Source organism: Macrotis lagotis, chromosome 1 (assembly GCF_037893015.1).
Source record: "Macrotis lagotis isolate mMagLag1 chromosome 1, bilby.v1.9.chrom.fasta, whole genome shotgun sequence".
NCBI classification, from domain to species: domain Eukaryota; kingdom Metazoa; phylum Chordata; class Mammalia; order Peramelemorphia; family Peramelidae; genus Macrotis; species Macrotis lagotis.
Window position 1 is genome coordinate 817,633,366 of NC_133658.1, and position 14,876 is coordinate 817,648,241.

The following is a 14,876-nucleotide window of genomic DNA, read 5'->3' on the forward strand; positions in this document are numbered from 1 at the left end:
TGTTTAAGTTGTGGATGACTGATCAGTCTGAGGTATCAGAGAATGGATGAACTGGGGTTGTATTTCTTTTTTCTTAATCTCCTCGAAATAGACTTTTTTGATTCTGTTTGTTTTTACATTATTTTAATCCTTAACCCCCAGTTTTCTGTCTAGAAAACAATTAAGAACACATATTGGCATATATACATATATTGGCAATGTATATAATATACCATACTCATAGAACCTTGCCTTACTGATGTGAGGAAAATGTTTCATTAACTCTTCTTATGATCATGTTTTTCATTTCTCAGAGTTTAATTCCTTTTTGTGACCTCTTCATTTACATTATTTTAGATATTGTATATATATATATTGTTCTTTTCTGCTTATTTCACTTTATATTAACTTATATAAACTTTCCCACATTTCTCTGAATTCCTAATATTCATAATTTTTACATATGTCTGTTGATCCTTACATATTGTAGAGAGCAAACTTTTATTTATGATATTTGATGCAAATGTTTTCCCTACCTTACTGTTTCTCTTCTAATTTTATCATCATTTTTCTATTCCCAGAAATCAGCCCAATGTCTGGCATGTAATAGGCACTTAATAAATCCATATTGTATTATATTGATTTTATTAATGGAAAGACTTAAATTTTATATAGTTAAAATTATTTTTCATGTTTACGATTTTTCTTTTAAGTTAATTTTTCTCCCTCCAGCTATAATTATAAAAGGTAACTGTTCAGTTATTCAGGAGTGTTTGATTCTTTGTGAGCCTGTGGACCATGCAGTCAATAGGGTTTTCTTGGCAAAAATAATGGAATGATTTGCCATTTCCTTCTCAGATAGATTAAAGCAAACAAAAATTAAATGACTTGCTCAGGGTCATGCAAGTAGCATGTGTCTGAGGGTGAATTTGAACTGAGGTTGTCTTGACTGCAGGTACAGTCCTCTTCCCACTGATCAGTCCACCTATCTCTTAGACAGGGCTTGTTACCTGCCCAAGAACACATACTAAGTGTTCAAAGTCAAATCTGAACCCAGGTCTTCCTGACTCCAGGCATCCTCTCATTCTTTTCTATTTATTGTTATTTTATGGTATGCTTCTATTCAGGTTTTATATTCATTTTGAGTTGATGGTGGCATATGATATAAAATGGTAGTCTAAACCTAAATTCTGCAAATTGATTTCTACTTTTCCCTTCTTATGAAAAAGGAAATCTAGCCCTAGTAATTTCTATTTTCATGTAAATAAAATATTGGGCACTTGTGTACAACTGCTTCTGTTTCTTACTTATCTAGACTGTTCCACCACCTACTTTTTCACTTTTAGCCAAAATTAAGTAGTTTTTCTGACTAATGTAGCAATACAGTTTGAGTTCTAGTAATGCTATGCACCCTTCATTTGTATTTTGCTTTTTATATCCATTGAAATTCTATATATTTTCTTTTCTTCTGAATGAATTTTATCAATATTTTGTCTAATAAAAAACTACTCCTTCAGTAATTTGATTTGTCAGTAAGTCAGTAAATTAATTAAAATAGTAGTGTCACAAAATTAAAAAAATTAAAAAATTACATTTCCTTGAGCAATGAATATTTCTCTAATTATTTAAATCTTGGAATTATTTTATACAAATCTTTTGCGTGTCACCTTTTCCATTCCCTCTGTTGCTTCTCTGGATTTTGTCCCCATATGTCATTAAGAGTGACTTCTTCATTCCCCTCCCCACTTTTCAAGTCTTTTAATGTGTTGTCTTTTTCATCAGAACATATCCCTCAAGCTGTCATTCTTTTTGCTTGGATTTATATTCGCGGAGTTTAATGTAGTGTCTAGACAATAGTATGCAGTTAATAAATGCTTATTTATTTGCCTTGTCTGGGTGCCTTAATGCTCATTTTTTAATGTATTTTGTAGTTCTTTTGAATGAAATTTCACTTAAAACTATTTTCTTGGGATCTGTTGGTCCTGTATAAAAATGCTTCTGATTTCTGAGAGTTTATTTTATATCTTGTTACCCTGTTGGAACTAGTAATGTTAACCATATAAATTAGTTTCTTTGCTGATTTTCTATAATTTCCTAGATATAACATCTTGTTATCTTGGGGAAAAAAAGGAATAATTATTTTCTCTTTGTTGCCAATGTTTATATAATTGTTCCCCCTCTCCCCCTGACTTTTTACTATAGCTAGTGTTGTTAGAACTCTTTCAAATAATATTGAGGAGAAGAGATATCCTTACTTTACCCATTTGTATTGAGAAAGACTAATTTTTTAAATTACATATAGTGCTTGGAATTAACATATACTTTTTGGTTATTGTATTTTAAAAATCCTAAATCGGTGCTAAGTTTTGTCAAACACTTTTTTGTATTTATTAAAATAATCATGTGATTTTATCTCCATCATTTATATGATTAAATGTGTTATCTATTTTTAAAAATTTGAACCATTATTATATCCCTGGTATGAGTGTTACCGGATCATAATGATTCTTTTGTTGCTATATTGCTATAGTCTCTTTACAAAGATTAATTTTTTTAGCTCTCTTTCTTTGATTTCTCTGTTCCCCGGGTATCAGGACTATAATTGTGTCATAAATAAGGACTGGTAGAGAATCTTCTATTTTTGAAAAAAAGTTTGCTATATAAGTATTAATTCTTTAAATATTTAGTTGCATTTGTTTTATGAAATCATGTGTGACATTAGACTGATGTTGGTTTCTTGTTTTGTCAGTTTGAATATTTTGCATGTTTGCAAATATTAATCAGTATCCTTTGAATTCTCTGTTCTGCTGGTATAATGTTGAAGTAGCCTTTGATGACTATTTTTATTTTACCTCATTAATTTTTTTTGTTTTAGTAGTTTGTTTTTTCTCTCTTGACAACATTAGGTAATGGTTTTATTGATTTTGTTAGTCTTTTCAAAAATTCAACTGTTTATCATTTCTATGATTTTTTCTGTTTTTCTACTTTTCTCTGAATTTCAGTGTTGTCTTTTAAACTTGTTTGGGTGCTAAAATTTTACTTTCTAGTCTTTTTTTGATTATTAGAAAAGTTTATTACATATGTGTAATGGAGTAAAAGAAATCAAAAATGGTATTTTGATAGTATATCTTCAGTAAGAAAGGAATTCCTATTAAGTACTTTTGTTGGGAAATGGGAAATGGGAAAAAAGTGGTCAGTTGTGCTTTTATCTGTTTGGCACTTAAGACAAGATTTTAGTGTAGAATACAGAACTGAGAATGTTATCAGAATGAAAAAGAGAAAAGTGATAAAAACCAAAGAGTAAGGATACAAAGGATAATTTCAGACAGGTTTTGAGAACTTTTTGGTTACATCACTCACAGATGATTTATTCTTCTAACTCAAAGACGTTCTAATCCCACAGAAACTGATTGAAGTACAAATTTTACAATGCTCTGCTGCATTAGAAATATCAGACAAGAAAGATCTGGAATAAGATATGTGAGCCAATAAAAACTCAAACCATTCTTCCCTTCCCTTACAAAACAGTAATATCCAAAAAGTGATTTTTAACATTTTTTGTTGTTCTTACAGTAAAACCAGAAATAACTACTTCAAAATATTTCACATTATATTTTTGAATATGATTAATATATCCAATATTCACAGTTGAACCCATAGTAAATCATTTCTTCTATCCAATTAGTTTGTTCACAGGATTTAGAGCTGAAAGGGGGTCTGAACAATTATCTAATCCAATCCCCTCATTTGATATAGGAAACTGAGGCCTAGAGAAGTAAAGAGACTTGCTCTGAGTCACAAAGATTATGAGGGTCAGAATCTGAACCTACATTTCCTGGTGCTTTCTAGGCCAAACAACTTGGAAAATCCAATCAAGAGTATGGAAACAGTAGTTCATCATGTATTCACTGAGAAGGTTCTCAAATGATTAGGTGACCTTTTGCCTCAAAACACATTTTTTCCTTGGGAGTAGTTCCTCCACTTTCAGCAAAGAAACTCAAGGAATTCTAAAATGCTCAAGGTAGGAGCATAATCATTTCTATAATCACTCAGTAAGAGTTAAAGGGAAATCAAGACCGGCTATCCACTGGTATAATGGATAATGCCAACACAGCCCTTATGATACAGTTAATTCGCTGTTATGATAATATTAACTGCTTCTGGAAAACATCTTGGTAACTTAATGAAGAAAGAGTTAAATATCTTGAGACTGGCTTTAGAATGCATTTGATATTTCTAAGGTGATGGTAATATTCAGTGAATGATCTAAAGTTGTAAAGGGGAACTCCAAAAATTCTTAAAGTGAAATAAATAAAAAATTATATCTCCCACTAAGTCCCATTCATGTTGGTTTGATATGAAAATAGAAAAACAAAACCTTGACTAATACATATCAAGGTCAAATTGCCAAATGTTGACAAAAGACAACAGTGTTTTACACGGAGCAGGTGCTTAATATTTGCCGAATTAGATGAATGATTGCTCAAGCACCTGCCCTTTAAGCCTGTATAGAACAAAAACTTTACTAAATTTGCTCTTTTACTAATATGCACAAACAATAATTTTAAAAGGACATGCAATAATTTTGCATCTCATCTGCAATTAGGAGAGATGGATTCTCACACACACACAAGGGTACACAGTGGAATAAAGCCAAAGTAAGCTAAGATGTAGCTTGAATGCTAAGAAAGGAGCTCTAAGATATTGAAAAAATTCTCTAAGAATGCCAGTGAAATTTCAAGAGCTTCTATATATGCGTGCCAGATTTTCAAACATTTAAAAAACTGAATACTGGTGAAAGATGCTAGTCAATATCCTAGAAGATCTAGGTCTTCAAGAAAGCTTGAGAGCAATCCAACAAGAGAAGCCCTCATCAACATGTCTGACTTCTGCCAGAGAAGCCCTCCTGGGGGAGGGGGTACAAGCTGATGGAAAATTTTGCCAACAACCAAAGTTCTAGGCCTGCTAGTATTTTGATGAGTTCAATTATTACCTCAAACTAACTTCCTACTTGATTTGTACAATAATAGCTTTCGAAAATTTCCTAGATTAGGTTGAGCCAGGATGAAAAGGCAATCTTAGAGCCCAAGATGGATACTGGCAAAATGCTTAAAAAAGCACCCACACCCATTTATAGAGGTTACCTGGGTGTCTACTCTACTCTCAAAAGCACTGGGTAATAGTGTATCATTTCACATTAGACTTTAAAAGACTCTCACTTTAACATAATGCTGCAATCCTTCTGACACAAACATTTTATCTGAAGGGAGAAGGTTGGGTACTAAGAAAATTCCCCTCTCTTCTTCTAAGTTGTTTAGGAGAATACTGGTTTAAGACTAGTGCTTTGTCTATTTTCAACATTTCTTCCTCTGAGTTTACTGAATTCTATTCTAAAATACACAAGATATGAAGGTTTCCATAAAACAGTTGGTTTTCCTTATGTCTTCCACATCCCTCAAAGATTACAAATTTTTTCCTTACTGTTTTTGACCATTATCTCTTCTTCTCTTCTCAAATTTGTTTGTAAACTGAGAAGTATACTTGGAATGTACTTGGTCCAGTTGTATTAGTGCCACTGACAATCTGGGTACCATCAAATCAGTTATTTCTTGAATAGATGCCCTCATTTTCTATGTAACACAGTCATTTTTTTGCTCATATCTATATTTTAAAGAGTAGCCATATTTAATGTTGTGAAAGATGATGTGCTACCTTGCTATGCCCTCTTGAGTAGTGATAAGTATCAGAGCATGTCCAAAGAACGAGATCATATTATGTTCTGTACATAAGTTTATCTAATCTCCCCAATGTGTGTGCAGATACAAGGTACTGCTGAAGCTTTGAACCCCCAGTCACCATCTCTGAGTGTCCTAGTCTTCATTAGCCAATGCATACAAAAAAGAGTGGCAGAGAAAGGCTACTATTGCAGTTTTCTTTCATTATCGAAGCCCTGGGCTAGAAGAGGCTGCGGCTTCCCAGTTGCAGAGTTAAGCTTTGCCAGCCGTGTGTTGCTGTAGGACTAAAGAGACAGCCTTGCAGCCAGTCACCTCCTCTGGCAGACAGCCCTCCTGATCTCCCAGGGTGGGGTCAGCTCCACACTTCAGCAGCAGCTCCACAATGTCTAAGAACTCACAGGCAGAGGCATAATGTAGGGCTGTCTCGGCCTTCATTATCCTGACAGTTAATGTCAGCTGTATATTGCAGCAAGACTGTTACTAGGTCCTTATGTCCTCGGTCTCATGCCCAATGGAGTAGCGCTCTGCCCTCTTTATCCTTCATGTTCACATCCACTTTGTTTGATGTGATGGCTTTGGTTATGTGGTCAATGTTTGTTTTCCCTGCAGTAATCAAATATGTGTTTGTCTTCTTCTCTGATAGTTTCTTCTTGATACAAAGAACTAACAACTGGTCCACCAAACCCAGCATTTACTTCTTTGCCTTTTTTCTCTGGCATCTGAGGATTCCAATTTGGATCCAATTTTTTAACCATTGCAATATATTCCTGCATTGCTTGGCTAGGACTTGAATCTCCAAGTGCCTTCCACGCTTCCCATTTCTGTTTCCCCTCAAAATCAAAGAAGCTTGGTTTAGGTGTATTACAATTTCTAACTTTGACCTGCTTGTACCTGGCGTACAGGTAGAGGAGCTGCTCCCCGCTGGCGGCCGGGACCAGGCCCTGCAGCCGCGCCGCCGCCTTCTCCAAGAGCTCGGGCAGGCCCGCGGGGGCCCGGGGCTCCAGGCCGGCCGGCTGGCCCCCCGCATCCGCGGACTCCTCCCCGGAGCTCCGCTCGCCGCCGCTGTCGCCCGTCGTGGCCCCCGGGGCCGGCGAGGGGGCCGCCCTGGCCCGGGCTCCGGAGTCCGTCCCCGCCCCGCGTGGGGCGTCCGAGGCCCGGCGGGGCCGCTCCGGGGGTGGGCGCCGGCCCCGGGCTCCGCGCTGCCGCCTGTCCGACGGCGGGAGGAAGGCCTTTCTAGTCTTTTTTAACATGTTTAGTTCATTTTTCTTCTCTTTTTAAATTTGACTAACAGGTTTTCAAAGTTATTCATTTTCCTCTAAGAACAATTCTATATTCATCACAAATACTTTCATTATTTTCATCATAATTTCCAACACGAAAATTTAGTATTTCTTTGACTTTAGCTCTTTGATATTAGGCCTTATTTCATTTTTTAAAACTATTTTTACTTTTATGGTGCATAAAGTATATGTGTGCTACATATGCTTATCAGCATTTGTTTATGACTGCTTTATATCATGATACATGCTCAATTTTCATAAAGGAACCATCAGATGTTGATAATATGTGTATTATCATTCAGGAGTTGCCTTACATTAGTTAAATTTGTTTATCTAATAATTTGCTCAATTCTATTTTTTTCCCTTTAGCTTTCTATTGGTTTTGCCTTACTCTGAGAATATAATACTAAAATTTATTGATTATGTTGTATTCATATCTTTTTATAAGATCTTAGATAACACAAGATTTGGATATATATTTGTTTTTTTTCATTATCTCTTGTGCCTTTAAACAAAATATAAATTCCTTGTTTATCTTTCTAGAATTTATCAAATTTTAATTTTAGTTTGGCTTAGATTATGATCTCAATTCCTACTTTTTAAAGTTGCCCAGAGTATGTTTTGTTTTATCCTCTCATTTTTGCTCTGTATGGTTGCATACAGAATATGCTTCTTATATATAGCAAATTATTGGATCTTATTTGCAAATCTTTTTTGTCTTGGGAAGTTGGAAATAATTTATATTTAAATGTTAGAATTATTCAGATATTGAGAATCCATTTAGGAGAGCAGATTGTTGTCTGAGTCTCAGACCTGCCTTCAGAAGAACCTCTACTGATTCTTTTGTTTTTTGCAAGGCATTGGGATTAAGTGACTTGCCGAAGGTCACATGGCTAGATAATTATTAAATGTCTGAAAGTGGATTTGAACTCATGTCTTCCTGATTCCAGAGCTGGTGCTCTATTCACTGCACCATTTAGTTGTCCCCTCTACTGCTTTCCTCTCTCCCTTCCACCCTTTGTTCTTGGTTGACAATCAGGAACCATTGAAGGTTTTTCACTTGATCATTCCTATGATCAAAACCATGGAATATTTTTTTCCAATTTGCAGGTGACATGAAATTGGGAGGAATGGCTAAGAAAATGGGTGACAGAAATTGGATCCAAAAAGTTTTTTTTATAGAATAATGAATCAAATGAGAGAAGATATACTTTCCAATATAGCAATAGGGACTGTACCTGTGATTTTATTATGACAGACAATTCTCAAATGAAGAAATTTCTTTTTTTAAAGGTAGGTCAATGCTTGTTTGGCAACTAACAGATTTAGAGAATTTCCTGGAGGCATTGAGAAATTATGAGACATGCCCAGGATCAAATAGTATGCAGTAGAAGTTGGATTTGAACCCAAAATTTCCTGACTCCAAGGCAGAATGTTTGGTAAACAATTAAAAAGGGACAACTATAAAATTTCCTATTTAAGTTAAAAAAAAGTCTTCACAAGCTTAGATTTGGAGAAGTAAGAAGAAACAACAGTTTTGTGAAAGAAAATTTAAAGATTTTAATAGATTGCACTCAATAGAAATTGAGAGTACAAAGAAGGTGCTGAAAAAGTTAAGACCATCTTGGACTACACTAAGACAGACATAGCAAGTCAGATGACAGAAGTGATAGAGCTGCTATATTTTATACTGGTCAGACCACATCAGGATACTTTCTCCAATTTTGTGTGCTAGATTCGAGGAAGGGCACTGACGAATTGTAGAACTTCTAGAAGAGTGTATCAAGTAAATTATGGGATTAGAGATTACAATAGATGAGCATCTTTGGAAGGGATCAGCTTGTTTAACCTACAAGTAAAAGACTTGGGCAGAGCCTGATAGATGTTTCCAAGTATTATTTGAAGGACTGTCATCTGGAAGAGGGAGAGTTCCAGGGAATGGAACCACAGACAATGGTGGAAGCAGCAAAGTGGCAGATGAAGACTCAACATAAGGACAAGTTTGTTAACAAAGATGTCCAAAAATGGAATGATTGCTTCCATAAGTGCTGAGGTCCCCATCTCTAGGGATCTCCAAGAGGAGACTGATGGGAACTCTATTTAGAGGAGGTCCCTATGAAAGTAGAGGTGACCTCTGAAAGTCATTGTAGTAGTGAGATACTGTGATTCTTTAAAGTGGCTTTCATTTAATCCCTACCTCTAATTTTCCCTTAATCTTCAGAAGTCCAGATTTCCACCTGACTTTTCTTCCCCCAATTCTTTTTTCCCTTCTTCTCTATCCTCCCCACATTGCTCCCTCTTCTCTTATGTACATACTTGTGGGCAACGAATGCCAATCCCAGGTGCCATACATAGCCAACTAACAGGAGTACCAGTCTTGGAAAATTGTGGAGTTGTCAACATTTGTTTAACGTTGAGCAAATGTTTAATAAGAGCATTTTTGTGTAATAAAAATTACTGAAAATTGTCTGACTCTAACTTTTGCCACCAAAGGTCTGATGCCTGAAATGTGAAATTAGCATTTAGAGTAACTTGCCTTTATGCTTTGATTTCTGTCTTTGGGTGAAGTCAGGGTTCAGTGAAACCTAGCGAGATAGGCAGTATTTTGTGCCAATCTAATTCACTTCACTTCACTTCACTCTATTAAATCTATTCCTTCCCCAAGGGTGCTTCCCTCTCTTGGACTGGATTTGAAAGAGGAAGGAAGAATACTTATGAAATTAATAAGCATGCCATCTGTGATTTTTACATGATAAGCATATTCTCACTCTCAATTTTAATTAGAAGAAAGAAATCAATAGAAAGGAATTAGCATTGGAAAGAGCACTGGACTAGGAGCCAGAAGACTTGAAATTCTATGCTATGTATGTAACCTTGAAGAATCATTTTCCCTGCTCTCAACCTCAGTTTCTTTATTTGGAAAACTGGATAATAGGAAATGCATCTTTAGTGATCACACATGCCCTAGCAGCAGCTGTTGATTTAGGGCTTTTTCTCAATAGTGTGAACATCTTGAAGTCTAGGACAAAACCAGTTGCAATCATTTGTCATAGCTGAAGGACCCTGAGTCATTGTATTGTTGGTGTTCAATCGTTTTTCAGTTTTGTCTGATTCTCACATAATTTGGGGGTTTTGTTGGCAAAGTTACTGGAGTATTTGCCATTTTATAGATATTTTATAGATTAAAAAAAAAAAACTGAGGCAGAATTAAGTGACTTGCCCAGAGTCACAAAACTATATGAGGTGAGATTTGAACTCAGGAACATGAGTCTTCTTGATTCCAAGTCTTTGTTCTCTGTACCACCTAGCTACCCTCATTGTGGTATAGAGAAAAAGAACTTATCTTTAGAGGCATGGGGTTCAAATCCCCTTTCTTCAGTTTATTACTTTTGTGACCTTGATTAAAAGTGTATGGTCAAAGATTTCACATCCCTACCAAGATAAAGTCAAAATAGGTGCAAGATTTAGACATAAAAGACAATATAAGCAAATTAGGAGAACAAGGAATAGTTTACTTTTCAGATCTATGCAAAGAGGAGCAATTTATGACCTAGGAAGAGATTGAGAACATTATAAAAAACAAATTGGATAATTTTAATTACATTAAATTAAAAAGGTTTTGCACAAACAAAACCACTGTAACCAAGATCAAAAGGAATATAGTAATTTGGGAAACAATTTTTGCATCTAGTGTTTCTGAAGGACTCCTTTCCAAAATATATATAGAGAACTGAGTCAAATTTATAAAAAAAGTAAGTCATTCCCCAATTGAAAAATGGTTAAAGGATATTCAAAGGCAGTTTTTAGATAAAGAAATCAAAATTATCTATAGTCATATGAAAAAATTACTCTAAATCATTATTGATTAAAGATATATAAATGAAAGCATCTCTGGGGTTCTACCTTACACCTCTCAGATTAGCCAATATGACCATAAAGGAAAATGTTCAATGTTGGAAGAGATGTGGGAAATCTGGGACACTAATGTATTGTTGGTGGAGCTGTGAACTGATCCAAACTTTCTGGAAAGCAATTTGAATTATGTTCAAAGGGCAATAAAAATGTGCATTCCCTTTGATTCAGCCATACCTTTACTAGGTCTGTATCCTGAAGAGATCATGAAAAAGGATAAAATATTGATTTTAATAGCAGCTCTGTTTGTAGTGGTAAAGAATTGGAAACTGAGGGGATGCCTATTAATTGGGGAATGGTCGAACAAATTGTGGTATATGTATGTGATGGAACACTATTGTTCTATTAGAAATTGGGAGGGATGGGATTTCAGAAAAGCCTGGAAAGACTTGAATGAATTGATGCTGAGTAAGATGATCAGAACCAAAAGAACATTATACACACTAAAAACAACATGAGGTGATGATAACCAGGATGGACTTGCCTATTCCATCAATGCAATAATCAGGGGACAGTTTTAGAGGATTTATGATGGAGAATACCATATATATTCAGACAAAGAACTGTGGAGTTAAAACAAAGACCAAAGTTTATTATCTTCATTTTTAAAAAATTGTCTTATGTGGGATAGCTAGGTGGCACAGTGGATAGAGCACTGGCCCTGGAGTCAGGAGTACCTGAGTTCAAATCCAACCTCAGACATTTAATAATTACCTAGCTGTATGGCCTTGGGCAAACCACTCAACCCCATTTGCCTTGCAAAAAAATTGTCTTATGTAATGTGTAATTTTGCTATTTCTTTCATCCTTTTGGATCTGATTCTTTCCTCACAAGTTCAAATTTGATGTATGCTTATTATGGATGCAAATGTAATGCCTATATCAGATTGCCTTCTGTTGAGGGGAATGGGGAGGGAAGGGAGGGAGGAGGGGAGAAAAATTGTAAAACTCAAAATCTTACAAAAAATGGTTGGTAGAAACTACCATTGTATGTGATTAGAAAGCAAATAAAACATAATGATAATAATAATAATAATAATAATCAAACAAAAAGTACATGGTTAGCAATGCTGCAAACCAGTTTAAAAATAATTGAAAAATGTTCAACAAAATAAATGAAAATACAATCAAACATAGATAATGTTAATTTGTGGTTTTCTAAGTCAATATGCAGTCCATATTTGAATTTGGCACCATTGGCAAGATGACTTGAAAGGTCCTTTCTAATTCTAAATCATGGTAGGTAGGGCTGCCTCTGATCTTAAACAGAGAGGATTTTAATAAATGGACATAGAAGTACTTGAGAACTCTGTGGGAGAGGTCAGAATGAGAAAGAGTATGGATGTTATGTCCAGGGAACAATGTTTTCATGTGTTCTTATGGCATTTCTTCTGCCTATGGCTCTGACCCATTTCAGCTCACTGTGTTGTCTCTGCTCAAGTCTCAAGTTATTAATAGCCTTTGGTAAATGGTAGAATCCTATGTTTTAGACCCCCAATAAGGGTCATTTGGTTTTTCCTGGTATATAGCAAGCACTTTATAAATACTTGCAGTTGATGATTGACATAAGATCATGGATTTAAACCGAAGAGTTTGAAATTTAATATTGTCCTAGAAACTCTTAAACTTAAACTGGTACTTCTTAGGTTTTACCACCTAAATCTGTAGTCATATGGTATATCATAGCAGTCACTATGGTGCATGAGTTGTGTTACTCTGTCTAATTTCTTGAAAACATGAGTCCATCTTTGAAGGATCTGTCATTTTGGAGTGATGAAGCAAATGGACATGATGATCTCTTGGTCCTCTTAACTTGTGGTGGTTAAAGGAGAAGGGTATCTATATCAGATAGAACTGGTCATTCAATAAGAATATCTGACTCAAATGGACTCTTACAAAGTAGTAAACTTTCCTTCTGGGCAACCAGGTGGTATAATGATAGAGTGTGAAGCCTGGAGTCAGGAAGACCTGAGTTCAAATTTGACCTCAGACACTTGCTCTGGGATCCAGGGCAAGACATTTAACCCCATTTTCCTCACTTTTCTCATCTGAAAAATGAGCTGGAAAAAAAAATGATGGCTACCTCTTTTGCTTTATGTTTCTGTGCTTAAGTCTGATTAATCAAGCAATGATTCCGAACTAAACTTTTCCAGTTTAGAGATTACTTTACAAAATGAAGATGAGCTTAGTAGGCGTTATAATGGACCTGGAAGAAATAGAATGGAGAGTTTTGAGATGGGATGGAATGTAAATGGCTATTCAGTCATGAAAATTGCCATGTTTTGATTTTTTTTTAACATCAATCTCCTGTCAAAGTATGATAGTAAGTATAGTTACTATTGCATGCCTATATTTTTCTGACAATGAATTGTTTGAATCATTCAAGTTTCATAATAAGTAAAATGTTAGACCAGGAATCAGAAAGGGCAGAGTTTAAATCCAAACTTAAATATTCATTATCTGAGTGACCCTGGCAAAACCTTTAATCTCAGCCTGCTTCAGTTTCTTTATCTGTATAATGGAAATAATAATAACAATTACCTCTCAGGGCTTTTTCAAGGTTAAAATAAGATATTTATAAGTGCTTTGCAAATCTTAGAGCATTATATATCTTAGCTATCATCATAAATGCTAGCTAGTCATTACCATGTGTGCTAAATACTTTTTGTTTAGAGGAAATAGCCATCCTATATATTTGATCTTTTCTGTATGTTGAATACTTTTCTACTCTCCTAGTTGAAATACTGCTTTTTGCTCCTTTTGAGTTTCAAGTGATAGGATCTCCAGGATTGTATACTTGGAGTGTGTGTAATCCAGAAATGACAAGTGTCTTATAGTGATGAGGGAGAGGAAGAGGTTGCTGTGCCCCAGAGTGGTGCTTCAGACTAGGGAATTTAAATTTATTTTCAATTGTATCATTAAGAACCAAGATGGGGGGACAGCTGGGTTGCCTGGTAGATAGAGCTGAGGACCTGAGTTCATATCCAGCCCTGGACACTTAATAATTGCTTAGTTGTGTGAACTTGGGCAAGTCACTTAACCCCATTGCCTTAAATAAATAAAATTTTAAAAAGAACCAAGATGGGACTTGGTTGGCATTCATGGTAAATAAACACAGTCAGCAAGATTCCTGATTACATCAAAGTTATTCAACACTGACTATTGCATTGGCTTGCTCCTATTTTAAGATAACTGACCTTGGATTATGTCTTTGGTACCTCTTCTTGCTCAGGCCTGGTCTGAGATCTTTACAATGATGCTTGCTTTCCTACCGTGGGAAGGTCAGCATTGATTGCTGTTTCCTTCTACTTCCTCTTTTCTTCTGCTCTCACTCATCTTTCTTTCCTTATTGTCTTTTAATTTTCTATAGATTAGATTAGATACCTCAAGTGGGTAATTAGGACTGAATGCACCCTAACCAGATCCAAATGTAATTCGAGCTATTTAACAAAATAAGTAAAAATGCAATAGATCTAGACAATGTAAACTTATGGTTTTCTAACTCTATGGACAACAACAAGGATGCTTCCATGTGGTTTGGAGGGTCCTGTTTCCATTTGGGTCAGACGACTTTTATAGGAAACTCTTTACTCACTCTGTTGCTATTGACTCAGTTTGCCCAGAGCTGCAGCTGGGCACCCATGGCATCCTCTTTAGATTAAATGTGTTAATACTTATGTAAATGAAGGATTCTTCTACTCATTTCCTTTTAACAATGTGATTTTGGGAAGAGACTCAGTATCTAGTTTTTACGCAAACACACTAAAATGACTCATTCAGTAAAAAAAAGTTTTTAAGTACACACTAAATGCCAGACACTGAGGGAAATGTAGAATTTAAGACAGTCTCTAACTTCAAGAATCTTGCACTCTAATTGGGGGATATGATATAATATGAATGGAATACATGTAATGGAATACAATGTGATACAATGGTGCAATATGCTATGATATGATATACTATAATAAATA

General features: G+C 35.3%; 1 pseudogene; it reads right to left on the reverse strand.

The window, feature by feature from the left end:
• Positions 1-3,650: 3,650 nt before the first annotated feature.
• Positions 3,651-6,964, reverse strand: LOC141507251 (acyl-CoA-binding domain-containing protein 6-like; annotated as a pseudogene).
• Positions 6,965-14,876: the final 7,912 nt, after the last annotated feature.